At 41.5% G+C, this 26,636-nt stretch overlaps 2 long non-coding RNA genes across 2 annotated transcripts in view; one reads left to right on the top strand and one right to left on the bottom strand.

Annotated features, from left to right (window-relative positions):
* Window positions 1-26,636, top strand: part of LOC109254504 (uncharacterized) — a 279,356-nt gene that overhangs the window by 207,382 nt on the left and 45,338 nt on the right. The gene's annotated exons all lie outside the window — the stretch shown is intronic.
* LOC109254503 (uncharacterized) lies at window positions 1,619-13,151 on the bottom strand. The gene is made up of 3 exons (XR_002074832.2): window positions 13,003-13,151; window positions 5,023-5,272; window positions 1,619-1,771 (listed from the first exon to the last, which is right to left on the bottom strand). It is a non-coding gene; the product is annotated as an uncharacterized LOC109254503 (long non-coding RNA).

Raw genomic sequence — 26,636 nt, 5'->3', positions numbered from 1 at the left:
TCGGGCTTTGTGCTGATAGCTCAGAGCCTGGAGCCAGCTTCAGATTCGGTGTCTCCCTCTCTCTCTGCCCCTTCCCTCCTCACACTCTGTCTGTCTGCCTGTCTGTCTCTCTCTCACAGGTAAAGAAACATTAAAAAAATTTTTTTTTAAAGAATAAATCCCATCTCTGCTATGAACCTATGTACTCTCAACCAGTTTTATAGAAGCAAGGAAAGAAAAAAAAATCATGGCAAAGAGAAAGCTCAAAGAAAGGTAGTAACAATAAATCCAAATTTATTAGTAATCACATTTAAAAAGATGAATACAATTTGCCAGTTTCCCTGCACAGGTTCTCAGATGTAGGTAAAAATAAAACAAATTTCATAGCTTACAAATGATGTGTGTAAAACATAATGGCGTAGAAGGAATATATAAATAGAAAGCCAACATTAATCAAAACCAGATCTTGTAGAAAATATGAATATCACATGATATAGACAAGGATGAAAGAATCAGTAAGAGACAAGGATGTTATGTAATGGTAAAAGGAAGATGGAACTATTCTGAGCCTATCTATACATGGCTAACAGAATTCCAGAATATAAGTCAAAGGTTAATAGAACTAAAAAAAAAAAAAAATGATCCGTCTACAATCACTAAGGGAGATGTAACACATCTGGCTCAGAAAGCACTCTCTGAAGAGCTAAAAATTAATAAGGAAACACCAACTCTACAGGTAACACAATGGCACTAAATTCATTTCTTTCAATAATCACTGAACGTAAATGGACTAAATGTTCCAATCAAAAGACAGAGATTAGCAGAATGGTTAAAAAAAATTCATTTATATGTTGCCTATAAGAGACTCATTTGAGACCTAAAGTCACCTGCAGATTAAATGTGAGGGGCTGGAGAACGATCTGTCATACTAACAGAGGTCAAAAGAAAGCTGGAGTAGCCATACTTATATCAGACAAAGTAGATTTTAAAACAAAGGCTGTAATAAGACATCAAGAAGAGCATCATATCATAATTAAAGGCTCTATCACTCAAGAAGATCTAACAATTGTAAATACTTATGCCCCAACTAAGGATATAAATGCTATGAACATAATTAACAAGTTTGATGTAATTCCTATTTAGAACTCCAACCTACAATATTACTTTTGTTTCTCTTCAAATGTATGTGCAACATAGATTTTCAAACATTCAACTTATATGAGGCAACAAATATTACAGAATCTAAGTCCTACAGATAACAAAGGAGCAAATATAAAATATCTATGTCACACGGACTGTGTTCTCTGACAAGAGTATAATAAAATTAGAACTCAAGAAAATAGGATAGCCATGGCCCCAAATACATTCAGAAATTGTAAAACATTCTTCTGTTAGCAATTAGTAAAAAAGAAAGCAAAAGAATTTTTTAAAAATAACTGACCCAAGGGGTGCCCAGGTGGCTCAGTTGGTTGAGCTTCCAACTTCGGCTCATGTCGTGATCTCATGGCTCATGGGTTCGAGCCCCTCATCGGGCTCTGTGCTGACAGCTCAGAGCCTGGAGCCTGCTTTGGATTCTGTGTCTCCCTCTCTCTCTTCTCCTCTCCCACTCACACTCTGTCTCTCTTTCTCACTCAAAAATAAACAAAAAAAGAAAAACAGAAAGAACTGACCCAAAACCCCAGATGCGTAACAGAGTAAAAGCTCTCCTTGAAGGAAAATGTATTACCTTAAAAACATATATGAAGGAAGAGAAAAATTAAAAACCAAAGAGCTACATGTTCACCACAAAAACCTGAAAAAGAATAACAGAGAAAATCAAGCAGGTGGCAGGAAACAATAAACATAAGAGCAAAACTTAAGCAAAGTTTTTTAATAAACAAATACTAATGAGGATCAACCCAGTCTAACTCAAGCCCCTTAAGAAGCTAATAAAACAGACAAACTTAGGGCCAAATTTGTAAGAGAAGAATTTCGTGATAAATGTGATTAATGAATGATTGGCCAACAGGTGAGCTGACTTTCATGATAGTAAGGAATGAAATGGGATTACATAGGTGAAGAATTGGTCCAATGCTTGCAATTCAGTCGGAACCCAGTAAGTATCATTTCCTCTTCTTACAATAAATTAATAAATGAATTAAAATGAAGTGTTAATGGATAATGACAGTTCACTGCAGTGCTTTTGCAATGCAAAGGGTTTATTAAAGGACAAATCTTAGACAGAATCCCAATATATAAAATGATAATAGTATAAGGACTCTGAATAAATGTAGTGGTAGAGGAAACCCCTTTCTCATTGTCCCACTAGCCATTTAAACACTTACTGAGAATCCCTAGAACGCTGAGACCCCAGTTGCAAAACTGATAATTGATGGCCTAAACTATCTTTAGAGGGCCCATTGTGCCCAAATCACCCTGTTCTGCAGGGCCTTCGTGTGTGACTACAAGGAGTGATTCATATGAAGATATAAAGGAGACCATTTGCAGGACCTGTCCTTAGACCGCATGAGCCTTCTGGTTTCACTAAAAGTAGGGAGGCATCTTCTCTCTCATCCTTCTCAAAGCAGAACACAAGCCTGGGCCACATCTACCATCATAAGTGTCTGTTAGAGATTTTGGTTTCAAGTAAGAGAAAACTCTCACCAACAGCCATTGAAATCACTGACTGGAAGAATATTTGGTAATTCACCATGTACATGGAAGAGATGGAAAATGATGCACAGGGAAAGACAGGAATCAGGACAGTTCCAGCTTTTGGAGAGTAGAAATCAAAGAGAATTTATTCACACAATTCCTGCAATGAGATGAATCAACTCCAACACCCATCCTTTGTGTGTTGCTATTTGAAATGTATTTTCCAGGAGAGAGACTTTGGTGGGCCCAGCATCATGACAAACTGACCTTTCTACCATGTGACCATTGCTATGATCTTTGATACTCAACTCTCTGCAGCTTTCTAGAATCTAGTCCATGTTCCAAGTCTAGTTCACAGCTTCCTGCTAAGTCTGTAAGCCTCTGATATTCCTTAGATGAATTCCCCCATTGTTAGGATAACTGTACTTAGGGCTTGTTGCTTACAAACAAAATCCTGACTAATAGAAAGGAGCTTTGTTCAAAATCTTGTGGATAGTTAATGTCCATATCTTGGAGAGATTGGGGACATCATGACATTGGCGCAAGAGGCTAGAATCGTACCAGTACCTTATGGTTTAAAGCTAAAAATAGTAGAGGTTATGGACTTAACCTGACTAAAAACCTCTAAGTGTAAGAAACCTTTGGCAAAACCCAAGAGCAAAGCTGTAATTTCTGTTATTGGGTTCTTTTATATGTTTGTACCCGACTCCGTCTTCTGAGTGAATTGTTTTCATTGATTACAATTGTCTTCTTCTTGCCTCTAATTATAAAATCTTAAAATCAAAGCAGAGGGGCCTGCAATAAACCCTTTTCCCTGCCAAAGTGAGTTTTTCAAAACAAAAGACAAAACAGAACTCAATTTGATCATCCCAGGAGAATGGAACTTGGAAATCCTTTGCCAAAAATATTTTCAGAGCAAGCCTTCAATCAGAAGGTGCCTTTTATCTTTGGAGACATCAGTAAGCTGACCTTAAGAAAATGTAGCTATGCTCTCTCTAGCCTTAAATGTGTGGGAACCAGACGTATGTCTCCATATGCCGGAATTTTTATTACAGAACTAACCCAAACCCCTCAAAGAGAATCGTAAATTCACAGTAACATGTCCATTGAGACTTTTGCCCAGTGAACGTGTGGGAAAATACAAATATTGTTGAGGCCAGTGTTTGCAAGACAACATTCAAGAGACCATTAGTGACCCGGTCAAGGGCCTCGGTGGCTTTTTCCTCAGTCTGTCCTTGAATTTCAACAGTTATTGAACCAACTCTACATATAGAAAGTTAGCCCCAAGAGAGTCACTTCCTGAGAAAGAACAGAGCCCCACAAATCTAGAAGGTATCTATCTTAAGAGAAATAATTAAAACCATGACCTTGGGGAATAGAAAAAAAAAAAAAAGACTGCACTATCTTTGGAAATCATATGGATTCATCCATAAGGCACTTTACCCTAAAATACATGCCAGGAAGTGGCCGTCTGATAAATAGCACTGAGGTTCTGGCCAATAAACGTATGAAAAATTACTCAACATCATAAGTCTTCAGAGAAATGCAAATTAAAATCACAGTGGTATAGCACTACACCCACCAGAATGGCTAAAGTTAAAAAGATTAACCATACCACACATTGCAGAGCATGGAGGAACTGGAACTTTCAAATGGAAAGTGCACATGGAAAGTTACATTGCCTTAGCAATTTCAGAAAACTGGTATTATCCACTAAAGTTCAAAATACAACACACTCTGTGATCTGCAGTTTTACTTTAAGGTATATTTTCAACAAATTCATTTACTCAAGAAGAAACATGAATGAGAATGTCTTTAGCAACATGATTTGTAATGGCCATAACATAATCTGAAAATCATCAAATGCCCATCAACTCTAAAGGATAAATGAATCTATGCAATTGATACTATACAGCAATGTAAATGAACAAGCTACGAAGACATACATGAAATTTAGGATCCTCATATTGAGTTAGGGAGGACACATGAAATAATATGTATGATATTTTCTTCATTTATTCAAAGTCAAAAACCAGGTATGATGACCATGGTGTTAGAAGTCAGTATGGCAATTACCTCTAGAGAGGAAAGAAGGGTATTGATTAGAAAGAGCCAGATGGAAATCTTCTGGGCTGTCCAGTGTTCTAAATCCTTGATCAGTCATAGTTAAATGAATGCCCTGTGATTACTTACTAAGCTGTACCTTTAGGGGTTGGCCACTTTCCTGTACACAGACACTCCAAAATAAAAAGTTCTTTAAAAATGAGTACTGGAATCCACTGGTGTAAATATATCTCCAGGCTCCAACTGGAAGAGAGCCACAGTGGTTGAACTTTACAGTCAGCCCTGGATTTACTGCTTTCTAGCCTCAGTTTTCTCAAATGTAAAAATAGGCCTAAGAATTCCTACCTCAGAGCAGTGCCATGGGCTTTCAAATGTGCTGTTTCCTCTGTCTGTTATCCATTTTCTGGCTCCTTCCTCTGATACGTTTACCCCAGATAATTCCTACTTGTCTTTAAGATATAAGTGTTGTTGTCCATTGCTTTAGTAGGGCAGTAATCTCTGTACATTGATGATACCATCGATGATGGCTGTCCTTCCCATGTCACAGTGGATATTGTCAGAGTACCTGGTTCCACACAACAGGTGGTGATTCACACTGACCAAAAAGAAAAGGAATTGTTACAAGACTAATAAGAAGCTCAGGCATCACTGGAAGGCTGGTGAATTTGGTGTAAAGGAAGTGGAAAGAAACAAACAAATAAATAAATAAAACTAGCTAAAATTATGTTCCTGAGAGATTTTGATGCGGACAATGTTAACACCATCACAACCACCATCAGAGAAATAAAGTGCCCTGTCTCTTCCTTGAGGCAGAACCTATTCAAATTCTAGCAAGGTGGTGTCTGTTTGGCAAAACTTGGGTGACATGCCTATAATGTAGCTGCAAGTGGTGCTGGGAAAAAATACGCAGTATTTTTAGCTTTTATAGTTAGAGGTCTTTGCTCCATCCACACTGATAAGGCATTTCTTCATGTAGAAAGAAAATCAAATGCTGAGCGGCCAAAATGAATTGCACAAGTTAAACACACTGTGTTTCTTTGTTTAATTTTCTTCCTACCCAAAAGGCACCAATATCTCTAAGGCCAGGAACCATATCCAACTTGTGTATCATTTCATCTTTGCACTCAGCGCAATGCCTAACACACAGTAGGTCCTGAGTAAACTTTGTTGAACAAATGAGTAACTAATTTAATAGTTATAAAACATTTAACATAGTACCTAGCACACAGTATATGCAATATATGTAAGAGAAAGCAATGTATCTGTTGAAGATACGGACCACTTCTCATTCTGTTTTGTGTCCCTATAAATACATCAATTAGTATGTGTTCAATATATGTTGAACGGATAACTAAATCAATGAATTCATGAATATGTGTCAATGTCATTCATCTCTCAGAGTACATCCAAGATGCTGCTTAAAACAAAGACTAATTAGGTGCTCAAAGGTTGAGCAATGACCCATGGAGGCAGCTATGTCCTAGATGGGAGAGATAAGATGATGGTCTACTTAGCATCAGTCACCACAAGTCCATTGAAACTCATATGCATGCATACAATCTAACAGTATAAGTGCTTCTTTTCCATTCTTCATCTATTTCCCCAGGCTCATATTGCTTCCCTTACTTCCAACTGCTTAAACATGTAGGGACAGGGTGACTCTTACTATAAAATCGTCAGATAAAGTCTAGATCCCTCTGCTAAGAATCCAACTGATAGAATATCAAAATCCCATGTCCCATATTGCCTCTTGGGATTTTATGGCTAATCAAAATGGCAGCATGAGTTCTGGTTTCTGGCAAAGAGTATTGGTTAGTCTATCCCATTTGGTTAAAACTGGAACTTTAATATTTTTTCAGTTGGGAGTACCCTCAGTGCTATCGCCAAATCCCAAAGTTTGTCCTAACAGCATATCTTCAGGTACAGCCTTCATCACTGATCTAGAAACAGATTTGATGCTGAGAAAAAGAAATTCTGTAAGACCTGGGTGGGTCCATGATTATGTGTAGTCCCATCAGAATGCAGCCTGATACGATCATTTGTCTGGAGCTAGAACATGAATCAAAGAAAAGCCAACTGAAACTATTATCAGATTGTTTCAACTGGCAATTCAGCTAAATGAGGAGGGGAGGAGGACCTGAAAACTTCAGGTGGCTATATATATTTGCGAAAGGAAAGGAAAGGGGAAAAGGAAGGAAGGAAGAAAATTTGAAGGATGGTAATTTTTTCTCCAAATTTAAAATAGTTTTGAAGTTGTTTTTAATGTATAAGGCTAAGTCATAAATTCAAAGAATAGGTAGCTGTGATTACCGCATCTGGAATATTTGTTCACATCTTGAAATACCAGCCAACTTGCATGATTACCAGTAGATGGCAGCATTACCTCCACCATTTTGATCTTCATCTGCCAACTCTGAGGTTATCAGCGTTTGAAAGTTAACAATCACAGATTGCAGACCAGCTGCCCAATTTGTTGGCTGTTGTAAACTTTCTTTTATGATACACTCCTCCTTTAAAAGAGATTTAGCCAATATATCCTTTAAATGTGTGCATGGAATTAAAGATGCATAAGCAGTGTGCTAGCTTGCTTTTATTTTCCTTTTTTCTTTCCTTCCATTGATTTTCCTTCCAAAGATTTCCAGGCAAGTCTTTGCATGTCTAATTGTATGGAGACAATTAACTGTTCTATAAAATGTTGCTTCCTCCTATCTTGTATATGCACCCACTTACATACAACTTTACTCACCAACTACCAAAGCCCTGCCAATGGAAGCAGAAAAAATGGGGGGGGGGGCGATATTTTAAATAGATTGTGGTTCTGATCCTGGCTGGATCACTTAACTTCACTGAACCACATTTTGCTGTTGTTCTGTTTTGTTTTGCTTTTGTGTATGAAGATGAAATTAGAGCTCGTAATACCTGCCTAACAGAACTATTGTCATAAGTATCTACAATAACTGAATTCAGTAAATGTTTACTGAGCCCTTACAACAAGGAATTAGTAATACATTAGTTTTATCCTCAAGAAGATCACAGTCTACAGTGTGCTGTCCAATATAGTATCCACTAACCATGTGCAACTATTTACATTTAAATTAAGTAAAATTAAGTAAAATTAAAAATTCAGTCCCTCGAGGGCACCGGCCACATTTCAAGTGCTTGACAGCCATATGTGACTTGTAGTTACCATACCATATAACGCAGGTGTAGAACATGTCCATCACTGCAGAAAGTTCTATTGGACCACAGTGGTCTGGAAGGCTAAACAGACTCATAGAAGTTAATAATCATTTTAAAAAGCACTATCCGTATCAATATGCAAAACAGGAAGGTGAAACATGGAAGTGATGAGGTCTTTCCAGTGGTGTCAAAGAAGATGGAATGATAGAGAGATAGAGATAGAGGTAGAGATAGAGATTCTTTTAATGTAAGCCTTTACACAAGAGTTAATACTCCAAGAGTAGTCTGAGGGGTATCAAGGTGCTTTCAGGAAGACTCGAGGAGGAGGAAAAGTCCTTGAAGAGGCATATCATGTACAAAAGCACCAAGGAAGACAAAAAAGCCACAAGCGTGCCCAGGGAATTCAAGGTACACTGTATTGTAGAAGGATAAAGACTGAGGGCCAAGGAGGGTGAAATAGAAGGAGACGGGGCTAAGGAGGGAAAATCCACCACTAAGTGAGTGTTTTTAGTGAACACTTCGCATGGCTTAGGTTTCCTTCCCCCAGTGTAAGAGGATGAACAGCGACCCTTGTTTTTACATCTGAGCTCAGGGAGAGACAGCCAAGAAAGAAGGAGAGGTTCCTGACTGATTCTTTCCACCACTGCATCCGAGTGGAAAATGAAACTAACTCCTCTTCCAGTCCTGTACAGCCCCTCCCAGAACAAGGCTGCTTCCTTCACACATACCTCAGCCTGTGAGAACATCCTACCAACCATGTCACCAGTAACACCACTGCCCGCATCAGCCGTTGTGGAGGTGCATTGAGCCCGAATGACTACGGAATGCCTTCCACCAAGGTTAAAACATATTCAGGCCTCTCATGAGTCCTGAGCTTTGAACCGATGTCCAACTTTTTGTGGTTACAGTTCATAGTCAGCTGGCCAAATGTGACTTCCTGGTTTTAGGATAAAAGACTTGGGGTGGAAGAGGGGAGAAGACTAAAAAATTCTACTTGACATCAAATGGCTCTTGCAGCATAGAACTTGAATGAGCAACACGCAGCTGAGTCCTAATCATGCTGATTACATTTCTGAATTTATACACACTGAAAATTTCAGAAGAAGGAGGTTTGGTGGCAATATGTTTGGGGTTCCTCTAGCCTCTAGACACTTGGGAAAGACTTGGAAGTGTATGCTGATTTGCAGCACACAGCTGGGAGTAACGGGCTGTGATGTGGGGGGAGGAGGAGACAGAAAAGGAAAAAGAAAAAGCCCTGTTGTAATAGATGTTCCAAAAAACACATCGATGAGGTGGGGCTGGTGGGGGAGGGTTGGCTGAACCCTTCATACGGTTTTATTTAAGTTTGAATAGAGATAATCAACTCTGCTGTTTATTTCCATACCAAATTCTCGGGGGCCAGAACTCTGTCACATTCCTAACGCAGATAATTTTAGCAGCAATCTTTCTGGAATAGAAAATGTGCCAAAGACACTTCCTGCTAAAGAGTTTCCAGGAGAATCCAGAAGAGACTATCCTGCACTCCTAGAAGCAAGACAACAGCTTTTCTTCTCCTTCCTGGGTGGCCAATTATTCCTGTGACAACACCTCATACTTTTCACGTGATGGCGTTTGACAAAGAAGAACCCAAGCCAGGATAAGTGCTCACCCAGTTGACACTCAATCTCTGTCTCTTTATCATCCCAGGTTGAACGTTGGGGGAGGGGAGCTGGCGTGAGAGATCAACTCTAAAACCATGTTTTCATGGTGATGAAGCAATCCGCGTGGTTTTTAAAAGCAGAGGGTGTTGGGATTAGCCAATATGCTGGAGAGGACCAGTTTGGCAACTTTGACGCCTTACTTCTTTCTGCCTCAATTTCCTCATCCATAAAATCTAAAATCTCATACTGTTGACCTCACAGTGTCCATTTTGAAATTAGGTGAGCTATAGTTTCTGTCATTATGGAGTCATACACAGACTGATTAGCATATTTCAGAGCCTAAAGGGATGTTTGCTGTCATCAGGGAATTGATTTTCAGTTTTCTTAAGAACAAATGGCATATCCAGCCCCGATTTTTTTTTAATTGTGCAAAGAACACTTAACATGAGATCTACCTTCGTCACGGATTTTAAAGTGTACAGTATTGTCAGTTAACACAATGCAGGTCTCTAGAACTTAATCATCTTGCATAAGTGAAAGTTTAAAACAGTTGAATAGCAGCTCTCCATTTCCCCTCCCCCGGCCCTTGGAAAGAAGAATTCCACTCTCTGCATTTGACTACTTTTTATTCCTTGGATAAATAGTGTCATGCAATATTGGTCCTGTGATGTGCTTAGTTCACTTAGCACAATGTCCTCAAAGTTCAGCCAAGCTGTTGCATATGAAAGGATATCCTTTTTTAAGGCTGTATAGTATTTCTGTGTGTGTGTGTCTGTGTGTGTATGTGTTTATAATATACATATTTAAAATAATAGCCTTCCCAGCAGGAATGAGGTGATGTCTCACTGTGGCTTTGCTTTGCATTTTCCTAATGCTTGGTAATGTTGAACACCTTTCCTTTTGCTTCTTGGCCATTTGTAGGTCTTCTTTGGAGAAGTGTCTCTTCACTTCTTTTGCTCATTTTTTAATCATCATATTTGTTTTCTCCGTAATGAGTTGAGATCTTTATATATTTTGGATATTAACTCCTTGTCGGATCTATGGTTTGCTAATATTTTCTCCCTTCTACAGGTTGCTTTTTCACTTTAATTGTTTCCATCAACACCTTTTGTTTGATCTACTCTCACTTGTCTATTTTTGCTTGTGTGGCCTGTGTTTTTGGTGTCATGGCCAAAACACCATTGCCAAGATCAGTTTCATGAAGCTTTTCCCGTATGTTTTCTTCTAGTCGTTTTACAGTTTCAAGTCCTATGTTTAAATCTGTAAGCCTTTTTGAGTTGGCTTTTGTCTGTTGTGTAAGATAAGGATCCGATTTTTCTTATTTTGCAAATGGATATCCAGGTTTTCCACTGCCATTGGAGGAAGATATCCAGGTCCAAATGTAAGCTTAGTACATGGAAACTTTAAGGGAGGGAAAGTCTCTCCTCATTGACAACAACTTCAAGGCTGAAAACTTCGGCCTGTAACTTCCCCTTATTAGCCTAGAATCATTCATTAAAAATTTTTTTAAACTTATTTTCAAATTGTTACCACCTCAGGGGATCATTTCATACCTGTGTTATGTGGCAGGGAATACAGCACTTTCTTTCATTGAAATTAGAGTGGTCTTCTTCGGTTATGATGGGGCTCCCCTCAACAGAGGATAGACTTAAGGCCTCAGGAAAAGGGTTACATGTTCACCCTGGCGTTGGCTTTGCTGTCCTCGCAGCCCACACTTTGAATTTGGAAATGATACAACTGTTACGTTATTTTTATTCTTTCCTTATATGGAAGGCTCCTACCCAGTTCCTTGTTTACTTTTCTTTCTCTTCCTCTTTTCCAGAGCAACACCTATTCTGTGAGAAAATTTTTTCTCCAGCTTAGAAACTGGAAGGAAATTATGCAGGAGGCAATGACTAGTTCAGAGCAGAAGAGCTACCCTCAGAACTTAGGTGTGGATGTGGTCATTCCTGCCAACCTGCCCGGGCTGTGTTTGGTTGTACTAGGCCCAAAACCTCTACAAAAACACCTACCTATGCCAAACAGAGGAAAAGAAAGCAAATCTGTTAAGAAACTGAATCTCCTTCCCTTTGCACTAAATTTAACAAGGATACTTGACCATTTAGTTAGCACCCCCAAAGTCAATTGTGAGGGTAACAAAGGATTGTCAAAACATTCTTAAGAAATATGTGAGGGCACCTGGGTGGCTCAGTCAGTTAAGTGTCTGATTCTTAATATTGGCTCAAGTCATGATCTCACAGTTTGTGAGTTCAAGCCCGGCATCAGGCTCCGTGCTGACAGCACAGAGGCTGCTTAGTATTCTCTTTCTCCCCTTCTCTCTCTGCCCCTCCCCCAGTCATGCTCATGCTCTCTCTCTCTCAAAATAAATATATAAACATAAAAAAAGAAATATTTGAGATATTCTCTGAGGTTGACGTGGGGAATCTTCAGGCTTAGAGCAGCGATCTCAAATTCAAATGCCCATAGGAGTGTGGCATGTAATGTAAAGGAGGGAAGCAAGAGAATATAAGACATAATTTTACATAATTCTGTTTCAATTCTTAATTCTACTGTTGACTATAAGTGTGTTGATTAAAGGCCATTGCCACTAGCTCTAAGTGTTGAATAGTAGGGAGTGGTGGGGACTGTGGAAAACTAAAGACAGCATGCATGATTAAACAGAGTGGTCCCAGGCACCTTGGCCACTCAGCTGGTTAAGTGTCCAACTGTTGATTTCGGCTCAGGTCATAATCTCACAGTTTGTGGGTTTGAGCCCTGCATCAGGCTCTGTGCTTTTATCACGAAGATTCTCTCTCTCTCTTTCTCTCTCTCTGTCTCTCTCTCATATAAATAAACATTAAAATAAATAAACAAAAATAAAGAGAGTCGTCCCTGCTCATCTCCAGCTGATTGTTACCCTGTGAGACCATGAGCCCAATGTTGCTAGATGATTCAGTTTTTCAGGAGAAGCCAGAGATTTCTAAGTTTTGAATATTGTCAAGTAAACTAACCAATGCAACTGTAAGTCATTATATTGGTTACCCTTATGTAAAAAGTACAAGTTGAACGTTGGGGTGCTGGTAATGTTCTATTTCTTGATGTTGCTGCTAATTACATAGGCGTGTTCTTTATGAACATTCATCTAGCTGGGCACTTAAATGTGTACTTTTCTGTATATATTATACTTTAATGAAACGTTTTTAAATGTGTTGGCAGGTAGTTGAGTTTTTAGAAGAATTTTAAAACATTATCTGGGCCAACATCATGTAGGCCTAATAACGCCCATCTGTGGGTTGAATTAAGCCCTCAAGGTCACTCTTTATAAACTTTAATTTAGAAAACTTCGAAGGGGAAAAAGAATTCTGACTTTTCTAGCACTTATTCAAAGGCTGGGGAGGAAGGGAAAGGCTAGACATGGCTATGAGTTTCCATGAGGCACAAATAGATTTCCAGGGCACAGTACTATGGTCTGAGTACACACAGGGAACAGTCCAGATCATCAAGGTCATGACCTTCTCATCCTCACCTGTGACAGCCTGTCTTCATTTGACTTGCTTGTTGGTTCCCCTGGTCCACCATTTTTGGGGCCTGCATTCTAGCTTCACTGAGTCTCCCCTCGTGGAAATTCAGGTCTCATGTTTCCTCTTGTTGAGACGAAACCAGCACGCTGCAACCTAAGCTTTAGGAAAAAATGAAGGTAATATGAGAGAGTAGAAAATAGACAAGCATTGAAGTCAGACAAAACAGCGTTCACATATGGCCCTGACACAAACTAGCTGAGGATTTGGCCAAGTTACTTACCCACCTTGAACTTGTGTTTTCTCATTTAAGCAACCCTGACATGAATACCTCTTCCCTAAAGGTGAAAAATGTATAAATAAGTGACTAGGAGGGCATTGTCTTTCAAACTTTAATATGCATGGAATGTTGACCAGGAATCTTGTGAAAATGTGGATTGTGATTGAGTAGAGTTATGGCAGGATCTGAGATTATACATTCCTAACCAGCTCCCAACTACACCAGTGTGACCAGTGCCAGAACCACACTTTGCGAAGCTAGACTGCAGAGTGCTTGATCACAGTACTTGGTGGGTACTAATTCCCCACTACCACCCTCCATAAAAATATACACTCCCAATGAGAACTTTGAAATGGAAAGCTGGAGGCGCTATTGACACTGACTTTGTTTGCTTTGCATGTGATTCCAGTAAGTTCTGAGGACCCAGTTTCCTTCATAATGCTGACAGCAAACTCGCAGCTTCCTCCATGATGACTTTCACAGGGAGAAAATGGGAATCCTTTCAACTGAAAGCAATGGTCAACAGGGTTGCTGAATTAGGAAAGGAGACCAGAAGAGTTAAATGTGCTCCTCCTTAGGAGATTTCTCTTTGTTTCTTCAAGATGACTTCCAAACTCACTGGTTTGTTTTTTCATCTGAATGCTTTATTCCATGAATAGCCTAACAATATAAATGTGTTTCAAGTACATGAATAAACAACATAATAATAAAAAGCACATGACTTTCCCAAGAATTTATCCCTGCAGTTCTGAGTTAACCAAAAGACAGCAACTTTCACTTTGGGGGACGGGAATGAGGACAAGTTTCAAATGTGCTTAAGAGACTCAGAGAGGAGAGGAAAAAGAAGGTAAGGAAAGAAATATTGGCCTGCACTACTCGCATGTTCCCCAGAACTGTTTGGGACAATTGGAGAGGAAAAGGGAAGCTATTACAGAAGAGATTAAAGTGGCAAGAAAACACACATCTGGTTTTGTACTGGTTTAAAGAAGACCTTTTCCCCAGGAATATGAGAGAGAGCATGAGCTTTGGAATCAAGCAGAATCTGGAACAAACAAACAAACAAGCATCGTCCCTTTTTATACTGGACAAGATTGGCCACTCACCTGAGTCTAAGTTTCTTCATCTGTAACATAGGGGGACTAAATACCTACCCTAGTGGATTGTTCTAGTAAGATACCAAAAATCACCTATGGGAAGTACCTCACTCAGTGGCCACTTAGCTTAACTAGGTGGGTGTTTCCCACCTTCCTTCCCTAGGGGACTGAGGCTGTTGATCACAGAAAGAACACCATAGCCTAATTCCCCCGACCCATCTGAGTCATCAGGACATTTCTTTTGATAGGCAGATAATCTACACCAAGGTGGAAGACTTGTTACACATTCGTGAGATGTGTTCCCATCAGCACTGCCATCAGTTTTGCTCAATACCTACTATGGTCCCCATGGCCAAGTAGCCGATCATTCAAACCCATGTTCATTTAGCCCCACTTCACCTAGCCCTTACCTACACCCCACCCCACATGCCTCTGACACTGTCAGGATGCCATCAAAAAGTGCTAGGTTTGAATTGATGGTTTCTTATTCACTAGCTGTGTGAACTTTGACATATCACTTAACTCTGTTAAGTCTCCATTTCTCCATCTGTAAAAACAAAGAGACAAAGAGTATAAAATGAGGCATCAGTGCAGCACCTGACACATTGAAGGCACTCTGCCATGTTAGTTCTGCTTGCTGGTGGTGTTCTTCTTTACAGTGGGCTTTGCCCTTGTTCATAGGTAAGGAAATCGGCATTCTAGGTGAATGAGTGATAAGGCCAAGCTTTGAAATTTGCCAGTTCCGTGGAGGAACAGGAGGCCCCAAAATGCAGAATAAAAGGTGTCCAAGACCATAACAAATTTTTAAATCAGCTGGCTCAAAGTCCATGGTCTTTGCACATCAACATATTGCTAAGCACCAAGGAAGGTACAGAAAAGATTAAGACACAGATGCTGCCTTAAAGGTGCTTTTAGGAATCTGGGTATCAGTCCTGTATGGAGCAGAGAGCTGAGAATGACAACAGCAATATCCTGCTTGGTTGACCAAATGTCAGTGTTGATGGAAACTTTTCTCTCCCTTCGGTTTTCCCTCTATCCAAGGACTTCCAAGTACCTCCACCTACAAACCCACAGACTTGTTCTGCTTTAGTAGTTAGTTTCTCTCTCCAAATGAAAGGTAAGAAAATCTTCTGAAAAAAGGAAGATAAAACCCCGTAAATACCAAGGGTAATTCAACGAACTAATTGATATTACTCGGTTATCACATCTGTTCAACTGATGTCCCTGTTCATGTTCTGGATATTTATCAGGTACCTGGATTTGGGCTTCCCACCTTCTATTTCAGAGTCTTAGAAATTCAAGACCCTCATCTAGTATACTTCTGGCCCATTGTTTCCCCAACCTAGTTCTGGGTGTCCCCTGGTTTCAGGTTTGCCTGCCTTTGAGGTTTTGACTCATCACTTGATTCCTTGAAACTTGCCTATTTCCCCAGCACCTGCCCTTCAACCTGCATTCACAATTCATTGCAATAGAAACTCTGTATCTTTTTTAAGGCCAGTGCTCTTTGCCTTGATTAAAATTTATCTCTAAGAAAACTGCTTAGTGATTCTGTGTGCTTATAGTCTGACTTTTCTACCATTTAATGAGAAAGTACTGTACTAAGTGAAAGGGATATAATATTAGGTAAAACAGAAGCACAAAGATTAATGCTTTTGTTTTGTAGTGGGTAACACAGACCCGTGGCTTGAACTTTCTCTCACTTTTCTTTTTCAGCAACTTCCTCTTCTTCCTGATCTCTAAATGATGGAATATCTTGGGAACCCATTGAAACTCTTCTTTCCTCCGTCTATATTTACTCCCTAGGTGATTTCAACCAGTCTTACTTTTAACTACCGCTGTCCACTGTGTCTCCCAAATACATATCTCCACCCCAGACCTTCCCTTGTACTCTGGTCTTCCACATCCACCCACCACTTGAGCCTCTAAGAGGCACCATACACTGAGCAGGTCCAACCCAGAATCTCCCAGTCTTCTCTGTCCTACCCTTCTGTTCTTCCTAACACAACATAGTTTTTCTTATGTGCTGTACCCAATGTGTTAGCAAATCTTTCAGCTTCTATCTTCAACATATGTCTGGAATCCAAACCCACCTAGTAGCCACCATCAGTTCCTGCCAAGACTGTTGCAATAGTTTTGATATTGGTCTTTTCTTTCCGCTCCTGTCCCCTGACAGTCCTTTCTCAATAGGGCAGCCAGAGGGAGCCTAGTAAGTCAGAGCATGGCACTCCTCTGGTTGCCCATTGGTCTCAGTGTAAAAGATCACATCCTTACAGTGGCCTGCATGCTCTATGTGATCTGACCTCGCCTAAACTCGTCTTATTTCCCCCTCCTCCTTTCCCACTTATCCCTGGCACGCTGGCCCTGTAGCTGTCCCCGAACATACAAAATAGTCTATTCCAACCAAAGACCTTTCCCCCAGCTATCTGCACAGATCATTCCCCATTTCCTTCACATGTCTGCTTGCATGTTCACACTACAATAAGCTTTCGTCTGGTCACCGTATCTACAATGGCACCCACGTTCCTTAGCCCCTATCATCACTATCTAGCCTTTATTTGCTTGGTCTCTTCTGGTACTTGTCATTAGCAGCCTCACCAAACACTGGTAGACTTATTTTTCATCGACCTTCCCAAACTGACTTGATTCTCACAGTCCACAAGCACTGACACTTTGTTTTGTCATCGTGTCCCCAGTCCCCCAATAGTTCCTGGCACATAGTCAATACTTAATAAATATTTGCTGAGTGAATGAACATTATTAATATCCTGGCTCATTTTCTCTGGGAGTCTTGGTAGACCACGAGTCATGCATAGGACTCATATTACGAGACATGCCTTTTTAAAAAAATATCTGTGTTGTCTCCAAAGGACTTAGCAACCTAGAAACCTACCTAGGACCCTGTCTTCCTGCTGGGCCAGGCCCATCTCAAAGCCTCCTTTCAGGACTAGCTCTTTAAAATGCCTATGTTTTCACAACGTTCATATTGCATTATTCTGAATTATTTCAGCTGCAAGCTACAGAAATCCAATTCAAACAGGCATAAGGTTAAGAAAGAAAAGACAGGGATTTATTGGTTAATAGAATTGAAAGTTACAGTTCAAGTGCAGTTGGAGAAAGGTGCTGGAGAGTTTGTCAGGGATGTACTTCTTTGCTTCTGTCAGCTTTGTTTTCCTCTTTGGTATGATTCAGACTGACGTTTCCCCAAGTAGGAATAAGGATGACCACCAACACCCCTAAGCTTACATTCTACCAAGTTAGCAACCTCACTGTCAGATGTAACCTTAGATGGGGTCAGTTCTACCCACAGCAAATGGTCTAGGAGCGATCGAGGTGGTTTTTTCAGGAAAAGTCAGCCTGCTGAAGCTAAAGGAACAAAAATGGTTACTGAGCAGATGAAAAGAGTTGATGTCCACTACATCAGGCTTGCTTCTTTGTGTCTTCAAGATCTCATGGGGAACCATACTTGAACTAAATATGCAGTAAATGTTTGATAAGAGTGACAGACTCATCCCAAAGCCGCAGCTCAACATAGAGCTGTGACATGACTTTAAGTATTTTCCATCCCGGAAAAATTTGAACTTTGTTTCAGAGTCTCAGATTCCATATTCGAACAAGTCCCCTCTATCCCTGTCTCCTTCCTCTCATGGAGTCTGCCAGAATCTTGCTGCATTAGCTATTTATTGCTGTGTAACAAATCAACCCAGTACTGAGCTGCCTTAAGACAACTGGATTTATTATCATAATTGCTGTGAGTGAAAACCTGGGTCCTCTGGCTACAGTAAAAGTATCAGCCAAAGCTGTAGACGTGTCAAAGCACAGCTGGGAAACATCTACTTCCAAGATTATTCACATGGTTTTTTGCAGAATTCAGTACTTACTGTCTTTTGGACTGAGGATCTTTGTTTCCCGTGAGCCAGTGACTGGAGGCCTCCATTGGTTCCTTGCCATTTGGGTCTCTCTATGGAGCTACTCACAATATGGCAACTGGTTTCCTCAGTGCGAGATGGCAAGAGCAAGTGTCAGCAAGATGAAAGTCATAGTCTTTTGTAGCCCTGTCTCAGATGTGACATTCCCTCATCACTTTTGCCCTATTCTGCCCACTAGAGTGCATTGTTAGGTCTAGCCCACACTCAAGGGGAGGGAATTACATATGGGTACAAATAGGGGTAATGTTTCTTGATGGCAGAAAGCTGTCAGAAATGCAGGACACTTTGGTGTCACCTGGAGGTAGCCCCGGCAGATTGTCATGTGGTGACAATTGCAACAATGATGGACCGACTACCTGGCACCTCACTTTGACACGGTTCTGAGGCCTCATGGACTCAGTGGTAAAGAGTGCCATAATCGATTAGTGATGTCTGCCATGGGTGAGACATGGAAGAATGGCAACATGGGTCCACATATTGTCGAGCCCCATTCAAACGGCATTTTCCCAGGCCTAATAGACATAACAATTTCTCTTTGGCACTAATCAGAGGAAATGATGAGCTGGCTAAAGATCACATATCTGATAGCTGAGGCTGCATGTGCTGTGATCCAATGGCACAGCTTGAGTTACTGTTAACAACTGATGCCTTGTCTTACTGGCTTGTTTTTAACATATGCCCAAATCCATATTGAACCATTCTGTACATTTGCATCCAGTTTCCCACTACAAACACACTTAAGAAACGGAGCAAGGCATACTCGTTCCGTTTTTTTGATTTGGTTTCAAAGGTTGTATGAGGAGCTTGGCCTGGTTGCTGAAATTGGTCCCAGCATTCCAAACTGGTGTCATGATGGCAGATAACCAAGTCTCCCCTCTCTCAGAACTAGTAACTGTAAAGGCTGGGCTTGTGGTAAAGCAGCGGAGAGAGTGGTATTGCATTTCACATGGTACTTTTCTCTTCCTCGAAAGAACTAGCAACGTGCTTGGTAAAGGGCAAAAACAATAAATAAAATAAAAGAAGTCTGATTAAAAACATGTTTGTAAACACTCGCTTCCTTTTTCACTGAAGCAAGAAAAAAGAGCTGGCTTCCTTGGACTTTACCCCAGAATAAAAGTGCTTGGAATTGCATAGTAAATAGGGTAAAATGAGCAAGTATCTCTCGCCTTAAAATATTAAATGATGTTCCAGAGATGAAAATACTGATTTAGTCACTAAATGTTATGGCAACAGTGTTGTGTTTCAAACTTCTTTAGAAGGTCAGTTATTTAAAGTTAGTATTGTAGATTCCTTCTTTCCTTCCTTCCTTCCTTCCTTCCTTCCTTCCTTCCTTCCTTTCCTTCCTTTCTTTTTTTCTTTCTTTTTACCCAATTGTATTCAACACTTGGGAGTTGACAGTGGAGTTTACAAAATGCAAAACAAAAGATCAAGAGCAAAATAAGTTATGAAAATGCTTTATTTTGGAGTTTATTTTTGTACCTTCTCTTTGGATTGCTTTGTTTGCCATGAGGGGACCAGGGCTACCCTGAGATTGAAATTTGCTCAGAGAATGAAATCTCCACTCCCAAACTCCTAAAAGGCACTCCGGGGAAACCAGTCTTCCCAGGGTTCACATGTGAGTGTGGCCACATGTCAAATTCAATCTGTTACAGGGTATACAACCCCTGAAATCAGCATCTCAGGAAATGTAGCCTACATCCTGTGGCCATCTGGAGCCTGCTTTGCCGAGCCGTCTATTTTTCACCAGAGGAGTTGCAGAAAGGGTTAATCAATCACTGTGCCAGTTCAAACACAAAGCCTCCCTCCCCACTCCCTACAGCTCTCACTCAACCCCAGAGCTGGCCGAACAAGGCCCCACATCAAAGCCGGAAACTCAAAGCAAATGTGCCAAAAGGCCAAATGGAAGTGGCAGAATTGGAGAAGGCTTTATTAAGTGTCACTTCTTAATCCAGCCCCCAAACAGGCAGAGGTGAGAGACCTGCAGGCCCAAAGGAGAATTTAGGCACTCCACACTGGGTGGAGAGTAGGGCTCCCCGTTGAGATTTCCAGTCTCCCCTGAAAGTTGTTTCTTTAAAAACTCACCTTGATAATTCGGCAAGGCCACAGGACAAAAGCGCCATGTCCCCTGGGACGCCATAAGGAGCCACGCCCTGTGCTGTTCCGTGGACTTCCACGAAAAGGTGCAGACGGTCTGCCTGCTGTTCCTTCTCAAACATTTCTTTGAAATGGACACAGATGGCAATTCCTTCACCCTTGTGTAAGCTCTCCGAGACAGTGAGGCTGACGTAGTTCTGTTACCTTTCTTGACCGGGCTCCTTGCCCCTTAATTAGAACATATTCACTATCCTTCAGGGTAACAAATGTGTACAGTTCAGTCTTGCGTTTTCCCCATATCATGCAAATGGCAGCTTCAAAGTTGGATGTGGGCTTGAGTGAAAATCATAGCTGTGCCACATACCAGTTGTATAGCCGTGTACCTGCTGGGCTCAGTTTTCCAGGTCTCCACTCTGTCTTCTATAAAATGGGGATAAATCAGCATTCCTTGGGGAATTTGAGTTGCTGAGAAATTAATGAGAAAGTGCGTATGCAGACTCAGGACGGTGCTGGCTACATAATTAGCAGTCCATATATGCGCTTCGCTACTGTCCTTGGTCATATATCCATTCAACAAACATCCTCCAAAAGCCCTCTCTGTGTTAGACACTGTCCTAGGCGCCGTGGGCAGTGATGAACAAAGTAGGAGAGGTCTTCGTCTCCGTGGAGTGTATGATCTCGTCAGAGGAAATAGAAGATAAAAAAGCACATGAATGAAGGGACAAGAGCAAGTAGAGGCTAATGTGATAGAGAAAGATCTCTAGCGGTTGGGACATTGGCACTAGGAGCTCTGGAAAGTTCCTCTAAAGATGAAAGGACTAAGCCAAGACCTAAGTAACAGGAGATGCCAGGCATGTGAGGATCTTGGGACAGAGCCTTCCAGGCGGAGGGAACACGTGCAAAGGCCATGAATCAGGACTGAGCTTGGCATTTAATTTGTGGACAGAAAGAAGGCTGATGTTCTCAGAGCACGGGGAGAAGGGTGCACGGAAGAATGGAGAGAGCAGGGTGTGGCTGTGGCCTTACTTCTGTGCAGGTGCTAAGTTTTCAAGTGACTCGAGGAGTAATGTTCCTTCCTGCTCCCCCCACTGCATTCTCGAGGCTGCCAACCCGTGGCACAGGACAAGGGCAGAGTTCCTTCATCCCTCTGTGGCCTCAAAGCCCCCCTCTGGCATTCATAAAGACACAGATTGTTTCCAAGAGAAATGCAGAACCTCAGAGCCAAGCAGCTTTGAAATCTCTGGAGGGAAGTTCACACACATGCCAAAGAAGGCAAAGTAGAAACATGTCTTTTTTTTTTTCCCCTCTCCCAGAAGTAAAATGGACATTGTAAATGTTAGAATCCACAGTGACTGAAATCATAGTTTCATTCTGTTTGGTTTTTCATGCTTTGTACAAAGGGCTGAACGTCTGATTATGATCTGCATGTCTTTTTTTGTGAGGTTCCACGTGCTGTGACTGAGAGAACATGCCAGGAGGAATGGCGTTCCGTGATGCGCTTGCTTCTCAGTTCGGCACTTTAATCACTGTGTGACCCTAGTTAATTTACTCATCCTCTCTGAGCAGTGCCTCCCTTTCTTCATCTGTGAAATAGAGATTATAATATTTTTTCAAAGAGAGAGAGAAAGAGCGTGAGTAGGGGCAGGGCAGAGGGAGAGGGAGAAAGAGAATCTTACACAGGCTCCGTGCCCAGTGCAGAATCCAACTTAGGGCTCGGTCTCACAACCGTGAGATCACGACCTGACCTGGACAGAGACTGATGCTCAAATGCCTGAGCCACCCAGGCGCTCCAAGAGATTACGATATCTGTGCTCTAAAAATTACGGTAGGATTAGTAGGAGAAACACCTAAGAGGATCCTGACAGCAAGAAGGGATACTCAGTGAGGAGGCACTTCCGAGGAACTAATAGCAGTACAAGTCCCTAGCTCGGGGCACAGCGAAGAGCTGCCCATGGCCCAAGTCCAGACTGCTGTCCGCTTTTATAAAGTTTTATTGGAATGCAGCCGCACGTACTTGTGAATCCTTGGTGACTGCTTTCCCTCTACGCAGCTGAGTTTAGTAGTTGAGACAGAGGCCATGGGGCCCAAAAGTCTGACACTCTGGCCCTTCACAGAAACAATTTGCCAGTCTTTGCTCTTGACTCCAAATGTCAGTGCCCTTTCCAGGCTTTCAAGATGCTTGAAACTTCGTTCCATGTCACAAAATTGTCTTGTGTGCCCATTTTGACTCGCTCATAGCAGGCGATTAGTACCTAGTGATCCAATTGAATTAAATATGCATGTCCACATGCATGCACGCACACATATACACCTATTTATATTTCTTGTTGCTCAGCCTTTTGTTCTTGCCAGAGAGCCCTTCCCTCTGTTGCACATTCATTTTTTTCAAACCGTTTTTGGCTCCTTTATCAGTGCGTGGCTGACAGATGTTATAGGTTTGCAGCCACCCAAATAACCTTTGCCCTTTGCAGGATCTAATGTTCCTGGATTGAGCAGACCCTGCTGACCAGTGGACGATTGAGCGTCCTATTTTAACTCTCTCCGCCCCACCACCCCCAAATGTCAAACATTGGAAGTGGCTACTGAGACCTTCTAAATGCCCCCAGGCAAGAATTGCAAAGAATAGACCAGACAGTAGGGGTCGGGCTGTGGGATCCTAATCAGAGCGGCTTGGACCAGAATATCTGATAGAGTGCCTGCCGTCACTCACCCGCTCCTCCTTCTGACTTCATATCCTGCCACTCTAGCCCGAACCCACTGGCCTCCTTCTAATTCCTCAGTCGCCCCCAGTCACCTGCTCTAGCTGTTCTCTTTCAAGAGTATCCTTACCTTAGGGAACCTTCCCTCATAAACCCCCTGCGTGAGTCCTGCCCTGACCACCACATGGACTACTAAAACCCACCACCCCTATGAACATTCCTGCTGGATCTCCCATGCCTGGTTTTAATTCTTCCACAGCACTTATGACCTTCTACCAAACAGTTACATGTTTATTATGCTCATTGTTTCTCATCTGTCCTCTCCATTATATGTAAGTTTCACAAGAGCAGGGATAGTGAAGTGCTTTGTTCGTTGATATATTCCAATCCAGCCCAGGACTTGCGTGTTTATGTATGTATCAAACACACAGTACTTATTTTGTGCCTGACACTGTTCTAGCCTCTTTAAAAATACCTACTTACGTAATGGTAGGTACTCGATAAGTATTCATAGAAATGGGTGCATAAAGGGAGACAACAAGGGTGTGGTTGTGGAATCAGACTGAGTGGTGTCCCATCCCTCACTCTGACACATTCCTGCTGTGTGACCTTGGGAAAGTCAAACTCTCTGAACGTCAGTTCATTTTCCACTAAGAAAATAGAAGTGAGAATTCTCATTCATAGAGTTGATGGGAGGGTTAAAGAAGACGTTGTTGAGAAGGTCCCAGCACGCAGTGGTTGGCTCAGTCGGTTGAGCATCCAGCTTCGGCTTATATCATGATCTCATGGGTCATGAGTTTGAGTCCCACATTGGCTTGCAGTACACTGTCAGCACAGAGCCCACTTCAGATCCTCTGTCTCCCTCCCTCCGTGCCTCCCCCACTCACCCTGTCAAAAACAAGTAAAACATTTTTTTAAAAGACATTATCGAAAAGGTCTTGGTATGGTCTGCCACATAGAGAAAGAGTTAACAGTACGAGCACCATGATGGTGATGGTGCAGTGTGACTAAGTAGGATCTCCAAAGTGCCAGGCTGGACACAACGTGTTTCTATCACCATCCTTCTTTCTTTAAAGAGCAAAAAGGCTTATGAGGGTCACCTGTAAATGTCAGTTCTTCAAGCCAAATTAAGGAAGAAATTGGAAAACATTTGGGGGGCACAGTTCCCTTGAACTTAATGGGAACTATTTCAAAAACTTCAGTTCTAGTGCTTTTTTTTTTTTTATTGTGGTAAGAACATTTAACATGAGATCTATCCTCTTAACAAATTTAAGTGTGTAATACAACTATTAACTATAGGCACGATGTTGCACAGCACATCTCTAGAACTTAGCGCTCTTGCATAACTAAAACTTTCTACCCGTTGAAAAGTAATTCCCCATTTCGTCCTCCCCACAGTCCCTGGAGACCACCATTCCAGTCTCTGCTTCTAAGAGGTTGGCTATTTTCAACACATTACATAAGTATTTGTATTTGAGATGCTGTATGTAAGTGTTACAATATTTATCCTTCTGTGATGGACTCTCTCCACCTAGCAGGGGGTTCTCCAGGTTAGTCCCTGCACCTTTTGGTGGTAGGGTTTCCTGCTTTGTTAAGGATAAGTAATATTCTACTGTAAGTATAATGCCTTTTGTTCATAACTTCAAAGAAAACATAAGAATGGATGAATTAAGGGGCACCTGGTGGCTCAGTCGGTTAAGCACCAGACTTCTGTTCAGGTCATGGATCTCATGGTTCGTGAGTTTGAGCCCCTCATTGGGCTCTGCACTGAGAGTGCAGTGAGTTAAATATAAACACTGATTTATTTAGCCATTTGACAACCATTTATTTATTGAATACCTGATGTGAGCTAGAATATTTGTCCCAGGAATTGGGGACACAGAGTGATTACTCTACTTTGGGTATCCAGTATCACATAGGTCACACTCCTATAGTGATGATGGGTGTATTAACCACACGACAGATGTTGTGATGGGGAAATACAGAGTCAATGTACGTGCACATCTCATGTTACAATAGCTAGTGGCTGTCGATCACTATCTTTTAAGTACTGGGTACTGTGTTACACACTCATGAATGTTAATATTTATGGCACACCTGTGATGTAGTTTCTATAATTATCCACTTCTTTCAGGCAGAAAATGAAGTTTAAAGGGGTTAAGCTGTCTGAGATCAGTTAGTAAGAGACAGAGGCAAGAATTAAACCCAAAGCTCCAGCTCTTAACCGGGCACAGCTTGGTAAGTAAGTGGCTGACACCAGCTCTACTGACATGTAGCTGATGGGTGCTTTCTGAGTTCATTGCCCTTCTAGAATTTGTTTTCTTATCTGTATTTACCACTGTAAGACTGTCAGAAGAAGTAAATCCGACAATAAACAGAGAGTGGTGAGCTAAGACCTAGCTCATGGCATGCACTAACTGTTAGTTCTCATCTCTCTTGCTTAAATAACTGTATGATTGTAGAGTCCTGGGTAGATGTAGGAACATATACACCAAATAATTACATTAATAATAGTTAATATCACTGAAGCATTTACTGTGTGCCAGGCACTGCGTGAAGCTCCTTTCATTGATTGACTTACCGCATCAGCATAGTAACCCTCTGGGTAGGTGCTCTTGTTATCCCTGTCTTTCTGCAGAGGAGACAGAGGTACACAGATCGTAGGTAAGTTGCCCCAAGTTACAGAGCTCTTACTGGGCAGACCGGCCCTCCATCCCTGGTGTCTGGTTCCAGAGCCTGCTCTTGACCATTCTGCCGTCTAAATGCCATCAGAAAACGGTCGCAGATACCCTTAGAAGTGGTTACTGGTGGTGGTGGTGCTACCATTGGTAGGATTCAAACACCCCAGGTGATTTATTTGTTCTCAAAGCAATGCAGTATTATTTCTGCATTTGTTTTCCAATTTGGATAGGTTTCTCTGTCGCTCATAGCCTCATGTAAATGACGATCCCACAGACTTCCCCTTGTAGCATCATTCAGTGCCATGATAAAGCCCATATTACCTTTCTTAGAATGTATTCCTCTACCCCACCCCTGGCTTGCTTGGCATCAATACACAACCAAGTACTCTAAATGGACCCCCCCCCACCCAGATAGTTTCACTGACCTTGCAATACCACCCAAGATTTGTAATAGAGCTCATGATTTAATTTTGGAACGGAAGATTGGGAAGCTGTCTCCATCCTGGTACTCCCCAAAGCTGAGAGTCATGTCCACTCTCTCAATGACTCTGTCCAACTCAATAAAGCATGCAGCCCAAACTATAGCAAATAGTTTCCCTTCTCCCACAGACTTAACAGAAAAAGATTTAAAGACAAGTAAGGATGAAGGGGAGTTATTCCTTTGTGCTCCTTTTCAAAGCTGCAAACCTCAGCCGGGGCCCCCAAAGCTTGAGTTACCTCATCTGGACGGTGCTTTGCAAAGAAATTGGTCCTTTCTCGGGCAATGAAATATTTGCTAACTTCTCCTAATGAGTGTGGTTTTGCAGACTGTAATTTCTCTGCAGCTACGTTGCCAGGGCAGGTTTAAACAGAAATATGCAAACAATAA

The sequence above is a fragment of the Panthera pardus genome, unplaced genomic scaffold (genome assembly GCF_024362965.1).
Source record: "Panthera pardus isolate Hobbes unplaced genomic scaffold, ASM2436296v1 HiC_scaffold_8, whole genome shotgun sequence".
Taxonomy (NCBI): domain Eukaryota; kingdom Metazoa; phylum Chordata; class Mammalia; order Carnivora; family Felidae; genus Panthera; species Panthera pardus.
The sequence above is the reverse complement of the archived record's forward strand: the minus strand, read 5'-3'. Positions and strand labels throughout refer to the sequence as shown.